This window comes from Balaenoptera borealis (assembly GCF_965194805.1).
Source record: "Balaenoptera borealis genome assembly, chromosome: 7".
Classification (NCBI taxonomy): Eukaryota; Metazoa; Chordata; class Mammalia; order Artiodactyla; family Balaenopteridae; genus Balaenoptera; species Balaenoptera borealis.
This window is the reverse complement of record NC_138864.1, coordinates 103,090,913-103,110,473: the sequence shown is the minus strand read 5'-3', so window position 1 is coordinate 103,110,473 and position 19,561 is coordinate 103,090,913. Positions and strand designations below refer to the sequence as shown.

The following is a 19,561-nucleotide window of genomic DNA, read 5'->3' as shown; positions in this document are numbered from 1 at the left end:
ATTCTGCCATGTTTACAAAGACGGTAAAACTTCCTTAACTGCCATAGACTGAATGTTTGTGTACCCCCAAAATTCATATGTTGAAAGCCTGACCCCCAATGTGCTGGTATCAAGTGGTGGGGCCTTTGGTGGGCGATTAGGTCATGAAGGCGGGGACCTCATGAATGGGATTAATGCCCTTACAAAAGAGACCCCAGAGAGATCTTCCCCAGAGACCCCTTCTGCCATACATAGACACAGTGAGAGGGCAGCAGTCTACAGCTAGAAGATCCTCACCAGAACTAGATAATGCTGGCACCCTGATCTCAGATTTCCAGTCTCCAGAACTGTGAGAAAGAGATTTCTCTTGTTTGTAAGCCACCCACTCTACAGTATTTTTTTTATAGCAGCCTAAATGGATGAAGACATTTACCTAACTTTAACTTTTGCCTTAGATTTCATGACAGAAGTATCAGATGAGAGAAAAGCTTTGTTATTGCTCAGTAAACTTGGGAGACATATATGAATGAAAAGCCAATTCCACAACAATAAAAAAAATTCTGAGGTATGTGAATATGGAAGAATGGAAGGATCCTTTTAAAAATAGTCAGTTAATGTGAATAGTGCTACAATGAACATAGGAGTGCTAATATCTCTTCAAGATCCTGAATTTTTTGGATAACTACCTAGAAGGGGAATTGCTGGATCATATGGTGGTTCTATTATTGATTTTTTGAGGAAATTCCATTTTCCATAACAGCTGCACCATTTTGCATTCCCACCTCTCTTATACTTGTCTTTTGTTTTTGTTTAATTTTTATTTATTTATTTATTTATTTATTTATTTATTTATTTATTTATGGCTGTATTGGGTCTTCGTTTCTGTGCGAGGGCTTTCTCTAGCTGCAGCAAGCGGGGGCCACTCCTCATCGCGGTGCGCAGGCCTCTCACTATCGCAGCCTCTCTTGTTGTGGAGCACAGGCTCCAGACGCGCAGGCTCAGTAATTGTGGCTCACGGGCCTAGTCGCTCCGTGGCATGTGGGATCTTCCCAGACCAGGGCTCGAACCCGTGTCCCCTGCATTGGCAGGCAGATTCTCAACCACTGCGCCACCAGGGAAGCCCTGTTTTTTTTTAAAATAATAGTTATCTTGACAGGTATGAGGTGATAACATTGTAGTTTCGATTTGCATTTCCCTGATGACTACTAACATTGGCCATTTGTATGTCTTCTTTGGAGAAATGTCTGTTCAAGTCCTTAACCCATTTTTAATTGTTATTAGTATTTTTTTTAGTATTGAGTTGTAGGAGTTCTTTATATATTATGAATATTAACCCCTATCAGATATGTGGTTTGCAAATATTTTCTCCCACTCCATAATTGTCTTTTCACTCTGTTGATTGTTTCCTTGGCTGTGCAGAAACTTTTTAGTTTGATGTAGTCCCACTTGCCTGTTTTTGTTTTTTGTTGCATGTGCTTTTGGTGTCACATCCATGAAATCACTGCCAAGACCTACGTCATGAAGCTTTTCCCTATGTTTTCCTCAAGGAGTTTTAAAGTTTCTGGTCTTCCATTTTAGTCCTTAATCCATTTTGAGTTGGTTTTTCTGTATGGTGTAAGATAAGGATCCAATTTCATTCTTTTGCATGTTGATATCCAGTTTTCCCAGTGCTGTTTCTTGAAGAGACTATCCTTTCCACACTGTGCATTTGTTGCAACTACTGTCGAAGATCAGTCAACTAACTGTGTATGTGTGAGTTTTCTTCTGCATGCCCCATTCTGTTCCATTGGATATCTATCTATCTTCATGCCAGGACCATACGGTTTGATTACTGTAGCTTTGTAATATTTTTTGCAATCAGGAAGTGTAATGCCTCCAGGTTTGTTCTTCTTGCTCAGGATTGATTTGGCTATGCATGGTCTTTTGTGGTTCCATAAGAATTTTAGAATTTTTTTTTTTAATTTCTGTAAAACCTAAATGTCCATTGACAGATGAATGGATAAAGAAAATGTGGTATATACATAAAATGGAATACTACTCAGCCTTACAAAAAGATAGAAATAACGCAATATGTGACAACATATATGAACCTTAAGGACATTATGCTAAACAAAATAAGCCAGTTATACTAGATGAAATAAGCCAGTCACAGAAGACAAATATGGCGTGATTTCACTTATATGAGGTATCTAAAATAGTTAAATTAATAGAATCAAAGAGTTTGAATGGTGTTTTCCAGGGTCTGGGGGGAAGGGTAAATGGAGAGTTACTAATCAAAGGGCATAAAGTTTCAGTAGAGCAAGATGAATAAACTCTAGAGAAATGCTGTACAACATTGCACCTCCAGTCAACAATAATGTATTGCACACTTGAAAATTTGGTGAGGGTACAGCTCATGTTCAATGTTCTGACCACAAAACAAAAATGATCTAAATAAGTCACAGGGTGTAATGTACAGCACAGGGAACATTATAGTATTATTATACTATAATAATTTTGTATGGTACGTAATCTACAAAAATATTGAATCACTATGTTGTACACCTGAAACTAATATTGGGTTGGCCACAAAGTTTGTTCAGGTTTTTCCGTACCATCTTGTGGAAACACCCAAATGAAATTTTTAGCCAACCCAATATAATGTTGTAAGTTAACTGTACTTCAATTTAAAAAAGACAGAAATGATCTAACAAAAAAAAAATCAGTTAAATGAATTTACATACGTACTGTTATCTACATTAAAAATGCCTTATATTTATGAACCCCAAATACAAATACACTTAAAGAAAAAAAAAATCCGTAGATTTCTAATCATATGTTAGCACTCAAGTGCTATAGCCCAAAACAATGTCTCTCTGTGTGGGTAAAAAAAAATCTGAAAAACATTGGATTGAGCAATGTTGCACAGCCTTGTTTACTATAAAGACTTCTTAGAGTTAATGTTATTAATTTTCCTCATTCTTTAGCAAGGTAACAGTTTATAACGAACTCTTCAAAAGAAATATATAGAGCAAAGAACAAAAACAAAGTGTACGGTCATTGCAAACCACTGAACTGTTTAATAATTGAAGTTATCCCATTCTTTAGTTAAGGTGGATTCACTATTTTCCTGCATAATTTGCTTAATTTAAAGTTAATGGAATTTGTCTCTTTGTCAGTCAAGTGCGTCAAATACTCCTGTGACATTATATGGATCTGGTCTACTCTCCTTACCATGCAACTTCCCTGTATCACTTATTTCACTCAGATCACCCGGAGCTCTCATGACAGTCCTAGAGCGGCTACACAGCACCCTTTCCATTGCCTCAGCCTTTGAAGATCACTGTATGCCATGCAGCTTTCTCTTTACTGTGAAAATCAGAGCCTGCACGTTGAACTCAATCCACTTCTCTCTTCACCATCTATTGTTTTATATCTTCACTCATCATCCCTTTTCATCTTGTATCAGAAGTAACTCCTTCTTTCAGGGATAATACCTTGACCCCCCCCCTCCTTTTTATTCCTATATCCTCTTTTTAGATCTCGATATAGCATTTTACTTTTTTTCGGAATATTCAGTGCCTCTTTCTCTACTAACTTTTATTGACACAATGATATGATATGTCTACTCTGTCTTAAAATATTCCCCTTCTAAACTTTTGTACTACTATTACATATTTAGGTTCTCATTCCTTTCACTGATAATTTTCTCACTCTCTCCATTCACCATCAAGTCACACTTTTGCCCTTTACAATGTAGATTCTGTCTTTAACCATCATCTTAAAACCATCTTCTCACCGAGTTTTGTGACGCAAACAATCTGAGCCCTGTCTCATCTCTGACTCTGACCCCTCTGTGTAGAGCTGGCTGTATTTTCTCCTCGAGCTCCCTAAACAAAAACATTTTCCTAAGTATTTATTTGCTCCCTTTTCTCCAGATCGCCTCTCAATATTTCATTAACTTCTGAAGATTTGACTATCACTTCTTGACAAATCCGTGTCACTAACACCTTCCTACTCTTATTATATTTGTTCTTCCAACTACTTTGGGTACTTCTTCACTTTAATGTCCTGTTGGCATTGTCACTGTGACATCTTTCCTTCTTCCTTCAAACTAGCCCATCTTTCTGACTTCAGTCTTTCTGATAAGGGCAAAATGCCCTCCCTTAATCATGTCTGAAAAATTAAATTCTCTCCTCTTTTACCTCACTATTCTACATCCTGTTGGTTACTAAGTCTTAACAATTCCACCTCCATTACATATTTTCATATATATCTTCATTTCCCTTCTCATTACCACCACTTAAGTTTAGGTCCTGTTTAACTCTTACGGCAACCAGTGCAATTATCTAACGACTTTCTCTTACCTCCAGTCTATCCTATAAATTTCTATCAGATTAATTTTTCCAAAGGATATTTAGTCCTGTTAAAAAATTTCCCTGGTTCCCAATTTCCTAGTGAGCAATAGGTAAAGAACCTCTACAAAATGGCTCTCATCTACCTTACCAGCCTAATCACATATAATTTGCACTTAAACTGAATTAATTGTTTTCAGAATGTGTTATATGGTTTCCTCTAATGTGGCTCACAGTGTACGACTGACTCTGCCTAAAGTGCCTCCCCTTTTTTTCTCTGAAAGTCATGACACATCTTAAATTGAACTACTTTATGGAAGAAGTACCTTCTTCATGCATTCAGCTATTCCTGGACTCCTCTGATATGCACGAGTGATACAATGTAACATAAACATGGTTCCTTCCCACAGGAGCTAACAGCCTGTTCACTCCAGGGGAATGGTTACTCCATCCTCTGAATTTCTGTAATATATCTTTGCCATGGTACTAATTCCATAAGGAATTTTATTATAGTTATTTGTATATGAATCATAGACTTATTCATCAAATTGCTTTCACAATCTCAAAAGAAGTTGTATAAAAACACAGTATTGGAGAAATGTTTGTAAGTAAGTTAGTAGATGAATTCTAAATAAATTCCTTTTTTTTTTTTAGCAAATTGGCAAAGCATTTTTCTGAGCTTAACTTTCAAATGTGTAGATATGTTTTTCTTAAATGACTAAAGACTTTCAAATTATTTTTGGCTTTCTAATTTTTTTCCCTGATGTGTTGCAAATCTTGCCGAAACTTGCATGTTACTAATGCAGATATATTAAATATAAATTTTTCCAGAAAACAAGCAAATATTACTCTGACCTGTATATTCATTTGCCAATCTGCTGTGTCCTTCAGGGTCTCACTGGAAATGGTATTTCCCCAATTTCTGCTTGTCACAAAATCATTTAACTCATTGAGTTTTTAATAGATCTAAGGACTGAAAAGAGAGAAGCAGACATTTATTAACAAGTTTTACTTTTTAAAGGTTAGAGTTTAGAGTACATATTGTCCCTTTAATTTAGCCTATATAGATCCATTATTTTCTTACAAAAACATACAGTCTTACATGACCTCTTAAGGTACTATAAAAAGTAGAATAAAGAAGGTATAAAGGAAAGGTATTCACTTTGGCCTCATTAGGGACTAATCACATCTACTGAGTACAAAAAATAGGAGCTGATTTCCCAAAAGAGATGTACTGGTCCTCTCTTCCAAAACCTATCCCTCTACTTTGAGATGAAGCCATAACGGTTAATCAATACTTCTAGCTTTTCCAGGTTCTCTAATCTCATTCACAGATGTGAGTAAGGATCTGGATAAAATGAGTACATAGTGATGGAGCTGGATCTACGAATTTTTCACAGTGATAATAGCCAGAAAGCCAGCCCATCCTCTTCCACAGGGCTACAATGTTGGGTGCCCAGGGAGCACGCAATTCTTCCGACAAGAAGAGGATCATCCTTTCCCTCACAGAGACACTGACTCAACAGTGGTACATGGGCCAATGCTCTTTGTGAGAAATCCAGAAACCCAAGTGAACATGACACCAGCCTTATCAAAGCCAATAGGAAAATTCATAGCATTCACTCACGTTAGTCTCTTCCCCCAGCTCAGCAGCACACCACCAGCAGAAAACTTCCAGCTCCCAGCTTCTCCCTGGGGAGGGAAAGAGAAGCCTTGACTATACAGCCAAGGTTCAGACTTTTCAGGGGGCAGTCTAAGGGACTGGTTTCTGCCTCACCCAACTCAGACCACTGAGGAGCCCAACCTACTCTAGAAACCTGGGGGCACTGAAAATAAAAGAGAGCTGATGGCTTGCAGCAGCTCCAGAGAACCTGCAGTATTGCAGAGAGACACCAGAGGGAACAAGAGGTTAAAATCTCCTGAAAAAAGAAACCAGCAAATACCTCTAATTTTGAATTCAGATGCAATTAGTTCAGAGATGATACATCCACAGAAAAGGTTTGAGAAGCCCTTAGAATCTCAGGGAAATGAAAATTAAAACAGCAATGAGATACCACTACACACCTATCATAAGGGCCAAAATATGGAATTGACAACACCCAATGCTGATGAGGATGTGAAGCAGTAAGAACTCTCATTCATTGCCAATGAGAGCGTAAAATGGTGCAGTCACTTTGAAGAGAGTTTGGTGGTTTCTTATAAAACTAAACATACTCTTATCATATGATCCAGCAATCATGCTCCTTGGTACTTATCCAAAGGAACTGAAATTTTATGTCTACACAAAAACCTACGCAAGTATGTTTATAGCAGCTGTAATCGTAATCGCCAAAACTTGGAAGCAACCAAGGTGTCCTTCAGTAGGTGAAGGGATAAATATATTATAGTACATTTAGAAAATGGAGTATTATTCACCACTAAAGAGAAACGGGCTACCAAGCCTCAAAAAGACATGGAGGAAGCTTAAAGGCATAACACTAAGTGAATGAAACCCATCTGAAAAGGCTGCATACTGTACAATTCCAACTCTATGACATTCTTGAAAAGGCAAAACTATAAAGACAGTGAAAAGATCAGTGGTTTCCAGGAACTGGGGGCTGCAGGGAGTAGATGAAGGCGCGAATAAGTGGAGCACAGAGAATTTTTCAGGCAGTGGAAATATCTGTATGATCCTATAATGATGGGAACATGTCATTATATATTTGTCCAAACCCATAGAATGTGTAAGACCTGGAGTGGACCCTAATGGAAACTTTGGTCTTTGGGTGATTATGATGTGTCAACGTGGGTTCATCAGTTGTGGTAACAAATGAGCCACTCTTGTGGGGGATGCTGATAGTGAGAGAGGCAAAGCAGGTATGGGATAGGGGAGTACAGTCCACGTATGGGATAGAGGAGTACAGGGCATGTATGGGATAGGGGAGTACATGGGAACTCTCTGTAACTTCTCCTCAATTTTGCTGTGACCCTAAAACTGCTCTTGAAAAATTCAGTCCTTGAAAAATATAGCAATAACAATATGTTAATGGATACACAATACAAAAAGATGTAATATGCGACGTCAATAAGTTAGTGTGGGAAGAGGAAAAGTGTAGAGTTTTTATGTGCATTTAAGGTTGTTATCAGTTTATTATAACTATAAGATGTTTTACATCGCCCCATGGTAAATGCAAAGAAAACACCTATAGAAGATACAAAAAAGAAAATGTGAATAGAATCAAAGCATGTCAGTACAAAAAAAATCAATGAATCACAAAGGAAGAGAGGGACAAAAAAGTCATAAGACAGACAGAAAACAATTATCAAAATGGCAATAGTAGGGCTTCCCTGGTGGCGCAGTGGTTGAGAATCTGCCTGCTAATGCAGGGGACACGGGTTCGAGCCCTGGTCTGGGAAGATCCCACATGCCGTGGAGCAACCAGGCCCGTGAGCCACAACTACTGAGCCTGCGTGTCTGGAGCCTGTGCTCCGCAACAAGAGAGGCCACGACAGTGAGAGGCCTGCGCACCGCGATGGAGTGGCCCCCGCTTGCCGCAAGTAGAGGAAGCCCTCGCACAGAAACAAAGACCCAACACAGCCCAAAATAAATAAATAAATAAATAATAATTAAAATGGCAATAGTAAGTCCTTCTCTAGCAGTAATTACTTTAAATGACTAAAAAAAACCCAGATTTATTCCCAGATTGTGAAGATAGTTTCCCAGACTTTCTTCTAGAAGCCTTACTCTTTTAGCTTTTAAGTTTAGGTCTATGACCATCACAAATTAATTTTTGTATGTGGTGCTGAGGTAGCGGTTCAGGTCCATTTTTTTCCATGTGGCTATCTACTTGTTGAAAAAACTTTTATTCCTCATTAGCGCTTTTGTTAGAAATCAATGGTCTATATAAGTGTAAGCCTATTTTTGAACTCTTTAATTATTCCATTGCTATTTGTCTACCCTTATGGAATATGACACTAAGTGTTAAAAGCCATTGTATTATAGACTAAATTTATCCTTGGATCAATCTAGATATGGAAAATGGTGTTTGGGGGCCAATTTTCTTTGGCTTCTCATGGAACTGCCTTTACTAAACTATGCTTTGGTATTGTGACACTAGCCATCATTGAGGAACAGTTATTTGAAATTCACTATTACACTTTTCATGGAAATGTTAAATGCATTACACTGTCTCTCTTTATAAGAAGCCATAGGGTAAATGTCTTACAAGTTTCAATACCATAAACAGTAATATGTCTGCCTCCTTGGTAATCCATAGGCATTCATTTTATGTAGCCGTAGGTCCTGACCACTAGAAAGACAAGAGATTAATTTATTGACCAATTCTAACAATTCCATAGAAAATCTCATTGTGAGGCCCTATCCTTTGCTTGTAGACTATCCTTACTCTTACACCTTATTTTTCAAATTTTATTGCCAATTTTCCCTTAGTTTACCACTCATTATGTATAACTGGTTGTATTATACTTACATATGCAATCCAAATCAAACTCCTTTTTGGAATGATTCAGAATCTAAACAAAGCACTACATCCAATGTGTCATTGGAAAGAGGTTTTGCGATTAAGAATAATAGCATTTGCATTAGTTTTAATTTATCAGATGTATAGATGGGAGCCCCCATCATTTTCCCCTGCTCTCCTGTGAACTAACAGAGAAGAAGAGCCAGGGCCTAGTGTTTCTATTACATGTGTGGATTCACATCCAGTTCTCCATTTCCTTTCTGTCTCCACAAGTGGACCATGGTATCTCCTTGCTTCCAGTTTATAGTGTACAGATAAGCAGCATTTTAAAGGAAAAGTGGTATGGGGCTCTGTTCTTGCACCATTAACTCTAAGCCGGACCCCTGAAGTTGAAGGAGGCTTGATGGCACTTTAAGGGAATGTAGCTATGCTCCCTGTAAGGGGAAGAAGAAGAAGAGCTGTAGCACCGTTTACACACATCAGGAAGGACCAAGGAGTTCATAGCAACCTGCTGTTTCCAACTTTTGCCTGGCAGGTGGGGTGATGCAGCGTGTGTAGTCCATGGCATCTTGCTCTATCTCCTGTCTCCCAACCCTTATAAAGTAACAACATTCAAGAATAAGATACCGGACTACCCATATTCCCAGAAATATCAGTGGTAGGCTTCTTTCTAATGTAATGCCTATTTTTCCACTAGGCTCTATTGCCCTTTCTTTTGTTTGCAAAGTTACTGATTGTCTTCTATGTTCTTGGCATTGCTCTATATGTTGGGGATAAAAAAAGAAATAATATACGGATCTGGAGATGAAAGTGCTTGACTCTGAAACAGCAACAATCATCAGCTGTCAGGACTCTTTCCTCCTGGCCTTTTGCCCACTGCAAATCAGTCTTTAGCTTTTGAGAACTGAATGTTACTCCTCTGATGTATCAGACAACTGAAAGGTGTTCCATACGATAAAATGAAATGAATCTAAATGTGGAGTTCCCCCTCCGTCTAAGAGAAGGAACTGTGAAACCACACAGGAAGAATGAAATTAGTCTAGTCTATTGAATTACAATCTTTCTTCTCCTAAAGGAAAAACCCTTCTAAATAAACTTAAGCACATCTTCCTATTCTGCCATCTTGCACAAATATGTTGGAGAATAGAAAAGTGACAAATATTTCAAAGCTCTATAATGCAAGTGGCAATATTTCTCATACATTACTTTTCACTTAATTCCAATCAGCAAAATAATACAGTATGTATGAATACTATACAGCAGAAACTAACCCAACATTATAAATCAACTATACTCCAATAAAAATTAATTAAAAAACAAAAATAAAAATCTCAATGTATTATTCAATAGTGGGGTAAACTGAGCTGTTTATTCAAGGTTAATGGCCAACACATTCACTGAGAATTGTTCCTTAGAAACAAAGATCCAAAATCTGAGGAAGAGTGAGCTCTAATGCCTCCAGGTAGGTGAATCCAGGCACAACCTATACTCTCCGCTGTGGCTCACCTTGCCATCTCTAGTGCGAACTATCTCCCAGCTGCCGTCTCCAGGTAGTAGATTTAACAGAGATAAGTGATCTTGGAATCTAACCATCATAGATGGAGAACACAGTGAAGTTCAACTGCAGTAGCAAATCTAAAAGAAAAGAACACTTGGAATCGTAGCTATTTATCTTAAACCTTAGAGCCCACCAAATATAAAATTATCCAATGAGAAAGGGAAGTGATTAATCATTTTTATGCATTTGTTTTTAATTGATGTATCAAAATTTTACCAGTACTATTTGAGTACTCTTTCTTTGAGATTCACCTCTGTTTGCTTGTTAATGAAAGAAAAATTATAATTAAAGCCTAATGATAACACTTTTTAATTTTTCCAGCTTTATTGAAGTATACCTAACAAATAAATATTGTATATATTTAAGGTATATGGCGTGATGTGTTGATGTCCATATACATTGTGAAATGATTACCACAATCAAGCTAATTACCATATCCATCATTTCACATAGTTATGGTGTGTGTGTGTGTGTGTGTGTGTGTGTGTGGTGAGAACACTTAAGATCCACTCTCTTAACAAATTCCAAGTATACAATACAGTATTATTAACTATAGCTACCATGCCCTAAATTAGATCTCCTGTAATCCCACTTCTAGGTATTCACCAAAAGGAAATAAAATCAGTTTCTCAAAGAGATATCTGAGCTCCCACATTCATTGCAACATTATTCCAGTCCAGCCCTGTCAGTTCCAGCTCATCCTCATAGCTTACTTTGCTTCTCCTTTACTTCATTGCTATCCTTCCTTCTAGGTTGCTTGCCCAGGTGTCCTCAGGTTCTTGCACCAGACAGAATAACTTCACATAGGCTGTTTAACTTTTCTCAATTGCATAAGATCATATCCTTATAATAAATGCCTTCCTATTTTATCCTCTGATCAAGCTCTGCTACAATGATGTTTTACATCCTGTATGATAATACTGAAAAAAGGATTATGGCATAACATTAAATTAAAAGCAACAGTATGCAAAATTTATGTAAATTTCAGCCATTTTGATGTAAATGGATCCAAAATTCACCAAAATGTTAACTGTGATTTTATTTAGATGAATGTGACAATGTGTGAATTTTTGTCTTCTTTATATCTTTCAGTGTTACTACTTTTTAAAAAATGAACATGCATTAATTTTATAATTTAAATCAGCAACAAAATATAAACTTGTTTTTGTGACTATAAATATTCAGAGCAAAGAAAAGGCAGTCACCTAACCTTGTGATGGTAGGTCCTCTTAATTCAGATAAATGCATCCTTAGGGGCTTTCTAAAAGCTGATATTACAAAACACAGGAGTAGAAACCGCTGTAAACAATTAGAGCTACATTTTCAATATGTTCTGCTAAGACTCAACCACCAAACTTCATGAATGCTAATTTGAAAAACTGGGTCATATTCCCCAGCACAAGTTTATATATCCTTTCCTATGAAAGGAGTTAGATTTTAAAACTTTTAGGCAAATTCATTGAAATTATATATTCAAAGTGTAAATAAACTTTTAGCAAATATATACGTCTATCTAATGTCATATATCCAAACACACACACATTCAAAGAAATTCCTATTTCCAATACCTAATTTCAAATTTTTAATAAATTTAATAACCACCTATGTATGTTTCATTTTAAAAGTATACATATATAAATACATATATACATGCACTCACAATTTTTGAACTTTGAAATAGGTACCCTATTTAAGCAATAATTCTTTATATGTTTCTAGCAAGTCACCTTTTACAAAGAACTTGCATAAAGCCATGAAAAGGCATTTTTGTTTTTTAATTATTGAAGATACTGAGGCTCAAAGAGATTAAGAAATGAAGTTAGGGTTCTCATAGTACTTTATTGTCACTATTATTGACTTTATAAAACATTGTCACCTGGTTATTCTCAAAAATAAGCTTCCTTGACACCTAAAAGAGGTATTTACTTCCTTTAATGAACATACAAACATCCTGCAACATATTAATTTTCTGCTGTTAGGCAAATCTATTCTTATAGTTATTTGATACATGGGCATACTAGGATGATTTAGACTAGTAAATGAATTACTCGATATTATTAGTGACAATATGAATTTGTCTTTGTAAATCAAAATAAATTATTCATTAGTAACTTTATAGAGTATATAGACTATAACTATAGATACCTTCTAATCAGATTACATCTATGTAACTTAAAATAAAAAGGTTTAACTATATTTTGTCAAGGAATTACTTTTTCAAGCAGGTGTTATCATATCACACTATTAGTTTTAGTGGAAGAGTTTGGGAATGCTCTTTTCAAGGAATGACCAGGATATCTTTGCACAAGTAAGAGAAATATTCACAGATGTGCACTTTGTTTCTATAAATCAAGAGCACAGTGTGTCTGTTCTTTCAATTTGATCATCTGGTGCAGAAGTCAGCACGTTACAGACAACCCAGGAGCTAAACCCAGCCCTCCACTGTTTGGTGTGATAGATGAGTTAAGAATTTTTTTCAGTTTTAAATGCTGGGAAAAAAATAAAAGAATATTTCATGACCTGTGAAAATTATATGATATGCAAATTTCAGTGCCCATAAATAAGTTTTTATTGGAACACAGGTCCACTCATTTGTAAAGCATTATCCTTCATGGGAACAATGTAGGACATAGTAATAGCTTCCCTAAGTCACAGGGTTCACTTGTGGATAAATGACAAGTGTAAACTAGGCATAAAATCATTATGTGACACATCTCTGATAAAATCCAAAATACCTGGTTACACTGGGAAAAAAATATTTCCAGAAGACTTGTATTCACATGGTGGAGGTAGGGGAGTAAGCATTCACGTGTATTTTCCTTAAATGGTCAATCTCGAAGGTAAAATGACAGATTTTTATTGTGGAACCACATTGGATCTACCAGCCTTCCCACCCTTTCCAAAGATTTGGAAATCTCACTTTTCTACTGACTAAACATAATGTGCTGTCTCTCCCTGTTCTAGTTTATGACCTAGATAAGGTTGAGAAGGTGACACATTCTGTAGATCCCTATGCAAAGTAGGCCAGAGAGAAAGAAAGAGAAAGAAACTGAAATTAACGATAAGAAAGTTACCCCTGCTGTGTTAGCACAAGTGGGCTGAAAACAACTCTGAGTGCTTGGAATTGTGGTGATGACAACCGATAAACTCGATCTTAGTCAGTGACACCAGTTTGAAACTGTATCGCAGCTGAGCTGAAATGAAGTGCTAAACTTGATGAGTCCCTTTGTTCCTCAGATCTACAGTTATTTACTGATAATTCATTGCTGTAGCTGTTATGTTGTAGGGGTACTCCTACATCACTGGTGTGCAGAAGACTCCAGGCCAAACGATCATAAGTGGTTCAAAGTCTTATGTAAGCGCCTGGATTTCATTAAGGATGAGTTCACAATTGACGTTCCTGGTTTGTAACCCTTATTAGATGCAGAGGAATGTTAAAGCAGAGATTTAAGCAAATGGACATTTTAACTCTTTAGTTTCTTTGTCAAAGTTCATTAATGATAAGCAAATGCAATTAAGCTTGTATTGACACTTTTATTCCCAAATTAAGGATCACTTATTTTTTAAGTGGTGATAAATGCCTTTCTTAGTGATTGTCAGCACATCACAGTTAGGCTTTTTAGATCCAGCATGGTGGTAAATCCTGGCTTACTTTTTTTCCCTACTAATAGGCAGATTGTTTTAGCCAGTTTTTTAATGTGTTAAGGTTCTCAATAGACACCAATAATTATAGCTAATGTTTTTGCTCTCTTACTATAAGCTATGTCAAGCACTTAATTTTTATTATCTCATTTATAACTGAAACAACCTTAAGCTGCTATTACTCCCATTTTACGCATGAGAAAACAGTGTCTCGCAGAGGCTAATTTAGTTGAATTCTGTAATAGGTATTGGGGTAAAGTAATTAATAGGTATTAGAGTCAAGATTGGAATCTATGCTCACTTGACGACAAAAATTGTGCTCTTACCCACCATTATGCTATCCTGTTTCCCGTGCATGGAGACAAACAGGTTAGAAAAAAATTGCTTGCATAGATTTATTCTATTTTCGTCTGAATATTAATAGACATCAACATTAGTTACAAGTCTGGCAAGGCGACTGTTTTCGTGAAAAGGACAGGGGCTTTGGAAGCAGGCTCACCTGGGTTTGATCCTGAATCCTCATCTCTAGCCATTTGCTGTAAGTCATGGTACTTGCTTTCTTTAATACCCACTTACTCGTCTGTAAAACAGAGGTGAGAGTAAGTACTTTGAGAGTTTTTGTAAGTGTTAAATAGGGTAATGTATGTATAGTAGCTAGCATGTAATAGGCACACAATAACTATTTTTCCTTCTGTCTACGTGTTTTCAACTGTACGTAACTTCCTTTCCATGGAAAGGCTGAATTAACGTCTCAGTCATCCTTTAATATGATAATCCAGGTCCTATCTTAAGTTCAAACATAGAGTTATTTAAATATTTATCACAGGTTCATTAAACACCAGAGTAAAATTAAAGTTGCATTTTTAAAAAAATCACAGGAAAAGCATTGACCTGAAAATCCTTTAAAGCGGTGAAGCACAGCCCAACTCTTCTGGATGTTTATCACAAACACCAGTAACAATTCTGGCAAAGGGAACCTGAGGGAAAGAACCTGAGGGCAGGAATTTGAGAGCACACTGATGTGCCAGGAGGTGCACAGGGGAAGAGGAAGGAAGGAAAAAGAGTCTCTCAATGCAGCCCTCCAAGAATTCCGGCTCTGAAGCGACCGAGGGACAACACACACTTCTCCATGCTTTTCTGATGCTGATGTTGATACATCTCTTAGTCCTGCATTTACCTTCCTAGACCTTAGACAGATATGATTCTCTAAGAATATCCTGGTGACTTCTAATACTCTACAGTTGCCTACACTCAACAAGAAAAAAATCTGACATATTTCACATCAAGTTCATAGTCAGAGTCAACTATTTCACTGTCAAGTGTAATTTTAAATTTGGGCAATACTAAGGTTTTCAACATGGGAAGCAAATAGTAATATTAGAATTGATTGTTTTATGATTATTTTAAACACTAAGAAAATGGAGGATATGCAAAAGTGTAATGCTAACATAAAAATGGAAGTAGCAATATTAACTGGCTATTTGGAAGTTTAAAACGACTCACGTTACTCTGGTTAATGTTGACAATTTTCAGATATTGGACTTTAGCAGCATCATACATCCCCAATCATGTAAATCATTTAATCTTTGTTAACATGGTGAAAGAAACAAATATTTTAAGAAATAAGGCCAATATTATGTATTAAAAATATTTTGTATTTCCTGAAATCATCTTAGTTTTATATTTAAAATCCTTAGTTTTATATTAGAAATATTTTATCTAAGGACAAATTTAAGATAGGTATTTATGACTTGTTTGATTATAATTTTTTAAAAAAGAGAGAAAGTTTAAGAAAATATATGCTCAATTTTATATGCATAGTATGTATATATATATATAATGAAAGAGGGAAGAATACATTGCAAATTATATGTATACATGTATGTATAGTAGGTATACACACATATGTGTGTGTGTTTATGGGTACAGACACACAGGTTTCCTGAATGAAAGAATTTGTAAAATTATAGTTAAATATTCTTAGAGAAAGAAATAGCTATTTGTTAAGGAGAATTATAAAATCTATTAGCTACATGATTACCTTTTATTTTTAAAAAGTGGATGTCAGCAGTCTGATACCAAAAAAAGGCACTGTGATTCTCTGAAAATGGTATATAGACTTTGGGAGTAAACAAAATTGAACCAATGCCCTCTCCAGCTCCTAAATCCGTGGGTCAGAACTTGGCTACGTTACTTAACATCTTTCCCCTCCCCTCCCATCCTGTCCTCTTCTCCCTTTCTCTCCCTCTCATATAAAATTTTTTATATGAGAAAATGAAGGGAAAATAAGATAAAGTATACAAAATGCCTAACACATAAAAGGCACTAAATATATAAATATGTATAGTCAAATACTTATAAAAATTATCCTTGGGGCTGCTTTTTTTTCCCCCAGTGGGCCTGATCAAGCTAGAAGAAGAAGACTGAAAGGCAAGGAAGCAGAGATCAGCATTTGACACTCATAAACTAGAGGAAGAGCTGAATGGAAAACATATTAGGCAAATAGTGAGATTATAGATTTATATAATGAAATACAGTAACTATATTCAATGTAAATGTATGAGATACTCCAATGAGAAGAAAACGTTTGCCAGACTAATGCAATAAAACTCAACTCCATGTAGCTTATAAGAAGGTTGGCAAGGATGTAGGTAATGGGAACTCTCCTACACTGCTAGTAGGAGTGTAAAGTAAAACAATCAATTTTGCAAAATGATTTGGTGTTATGTTTTAAACTTAAACATAAGCCTACCCTTTGATGCAGCAATTTCTATCCCTTTCTTTATACCAACAAAAATGTAAGTATACATTTATTCATAACAGCCAAGCACTGGGGAAAAAATCAGACTATGGACTTAGAAATTAGGATCATGCTCACCTTGGGAGTGATTAAATGGGAATGTTCCTTTCATAATAAGTTATTGAGATATACAATCAGTGTATATTCTTTTTTCTACATATTTGTTATTCTTCATTAAAACAATTTTAAAAATGGAATATAATGATTAAATTGATAGTTTTATCCAGATGCAAAAATAAAAATATTACTGATAAATCAGGGGATGTATTTTGAGTTGCCTGGTGAGAGTGGGGTGGTGGTCACTTTTATTCTATTTAGTTTTCTTTTGTTTCCACAATAGAAACTCTCTTGCCCAACATAACATGACACATTTGGACGAGAGTTAGATAGGGTTAAAGGTGCAGGTAATGGATCTATGCAACTATATATTCTTTGTGTAGAACTAAGTGGCCTTTGGAGAAATGAAACTATAGGCTAGGTCTTAATGGTGCACTAAGACCAAAGAATAAAACAGACTGGCTAATAATTACCAGTGAGTGTACATCCAATCAGCAGTATTACAAACATCATGTATATATGTCTAGCACATTAAAAAGCCACGTATAATGCTGGACTTACTTCACAGACACACAGCATAGAGAGACGCTTTACAAGAAGAGATATTTTCAAACGAGCACGCAAACTGGGAACTCATGCATACTTCATTCTTTGGCATTAATAACTAAATAATACATTTTAAATAATTAAACCATTTTTGTTTTATTAGAAAAGAGTTACTTTTAACTCTCTTTTAAAAACCTGATCTTTCCCTTAAAAAAATATTTTAGCTCCTCTTTTACAGGAATAGGCCTGTCACTTTTATTTTAAATAGGTATCTGTTCACATTACACTTCATGAAAAGCCTCAGGCTTGCAGATGCTCCCTAACAAAACTTAAATTATTTCACTACTGAAAACCACTAAAATTGTTCATTTCTTTAAAAAAAGAAAAAAAGCTCTGTAATGATCTGTGACCCTAATAAGAATCTCAGGATCTCCCCAATTGTCACTGTATAGGTGGCAGAAAACTTTGAGTTAGGGAGTCATACATGCTGGGTGGCCTGATCTTGTGCTAAGTGCCCCTGGTCTGCTGTTCATCACGTCACCAGGCAGGAAACACAATTGTCTTAAAACCCTGTAGAATTTGTATTCGATTCTCTGGGTTTAAAAAATTAACCTAATGCTTTTGGGTGTGTGTGTAGTCTTGGAAAACTTATTTCACCTTATATCTTTGGATTATTCTATCTGTAAAATAAAAATAAATACCTCCAATTTTTTTGTGAAGCTTATACAAGAGAATCCAAGAAAAGTGTTTAATATAGCGTTTGGAATTTAGTAAAACCTCAATAAATGTTAACTTATTATTTTTATTATCTTATCATTCTCTATACATTCTGTTATTTTGTGGCAGCTGCAGTTTACCAGAACTTATATTTTATTCTGCACTTGCAGATGAACAAAATCTTTAAGAAAAATTTTTCCTATTTTCTTATATGTCAAAAATTCTCTGATTGTATGCTGCTTATTGTAGGCAATCTCAATTGTGTCATCTTCCTCTAAGAGCATTGTGAGTTTTGTCCAAGCAGAGAGTTGAATAGCTGGTGGATCATTTTCATTTTGTTAGGCTCAGTTTTATTCTTTGTTAGGGCAAGTCTATTTTGGACTTAGTCCTATGGCATGTCCCTTATTCCAGAGCTTGGCCCTTACTCAGAGAGTAGCCTTTCTGGGATTTTAATTGAAAGTACAACGTGCCTGGTGTGGTCTGTACACCCCAGCTGGCTTGGAACTCATATCTCTCTGACATGCATGACCTCTGATATCAATATTTACCTCTCAACCCTGCTGCAGGCAGGTGATCTCTGCCAGGCCTCACTGAGTCTCACCCTGTGTGTAGCCAGCATAACAACAAAATCTTTTGGACATGTTTTCCTGAATTGAGTGGGTGGTTCAACTAATCAATTAAGCTATGTTCCTATTGTTTGGTTACTAAACAAATCAATATTCTACTGCACTATAAATTCTGACAGGACGGGCACTGTATTACTCAGCTCACCTTCATTCATTCATTCATTACTAACAAAGTATCTATTATGTATTATGAGGACATCAGGAATAATTATAGCATCAATTGTATTCTTATGGATCTAACAATCCAGTGGGAGAAGCAAAAATGTGTGAAACTAATTAATCAAAGGAAAAGGAATGATGACAGAAATTGATTCACAAATGAGAAATGTCTGAGAGTCAGCCATTTTGTGGTTGGAGAAAGATTCCAAAACTAAAACTCATTATTTACAAATACCCTCCTGATCCTCCTCTAAACTCCATGGCGCCTCTGCCTATGGTTGACCGAACACTTACTTCCTGACTTGTCTTTTTAGCCTTTCCCTGCATCTTGCTTCGGAGTCATGGTACCGACAGCATTTGCTACATTTGCCTACTCGGCATCTATTTCCCTCATTTTCTAGTAATAGCTTCCCTTATAATGAAAAAATTAAAACGTAAATTTAAATTACCCTAAAGTCTGGCCAGAACAGGAAGTCAATTAAAACTGGCTTAAAACTCAGTTTCCAAAGAAGAATCAGAGCCTCTATATTAGTTATTTTTATGTTAATAGAATATTTCTATTTGTGGTAAAATATATGTAACTTAAAATGTATTTTAACCATTTTTAAGTGTACAGTTCTGTGGCATTAAGTACATTCACATTGTTTTGCAACCGTTACTACCAATCATCTCCAGACTTTTTT

The 19,561-nt window shown here is 36.0% G+C and overlaps 1 long non-coding RNA gene across 2 annotated transcripts in view; it reads right to left on the bottom strand.

Annotated features, from left to right (window-relative positions):
- Positions 1–1,112: 1,112 nt before the first annotated feature.
- Positions 1,113–19,561, bottom strand: part of LOC309632529 — a 61,079-nt gene continuing 42,630 nt past the window's right edge. The window contains exons 1-3 of one of the 2 annotated variants that reach the window (XR_014246954.1): positions 10,280–15,749; positions 5,941–6,005; positions 1,113–5,286 (exon numbers count right to left, since the gene is read on the bottom strand). This is a non-coding gene — a long non-coding RNA (uncharacterized lncRNA). Of the gene's footprint in view, positions 6,006–10,279; positions 15,750–19,561 lie in introns of those variants that run through there. The other variant, XR_014246953.1, reaches the window with a different exon arrangement.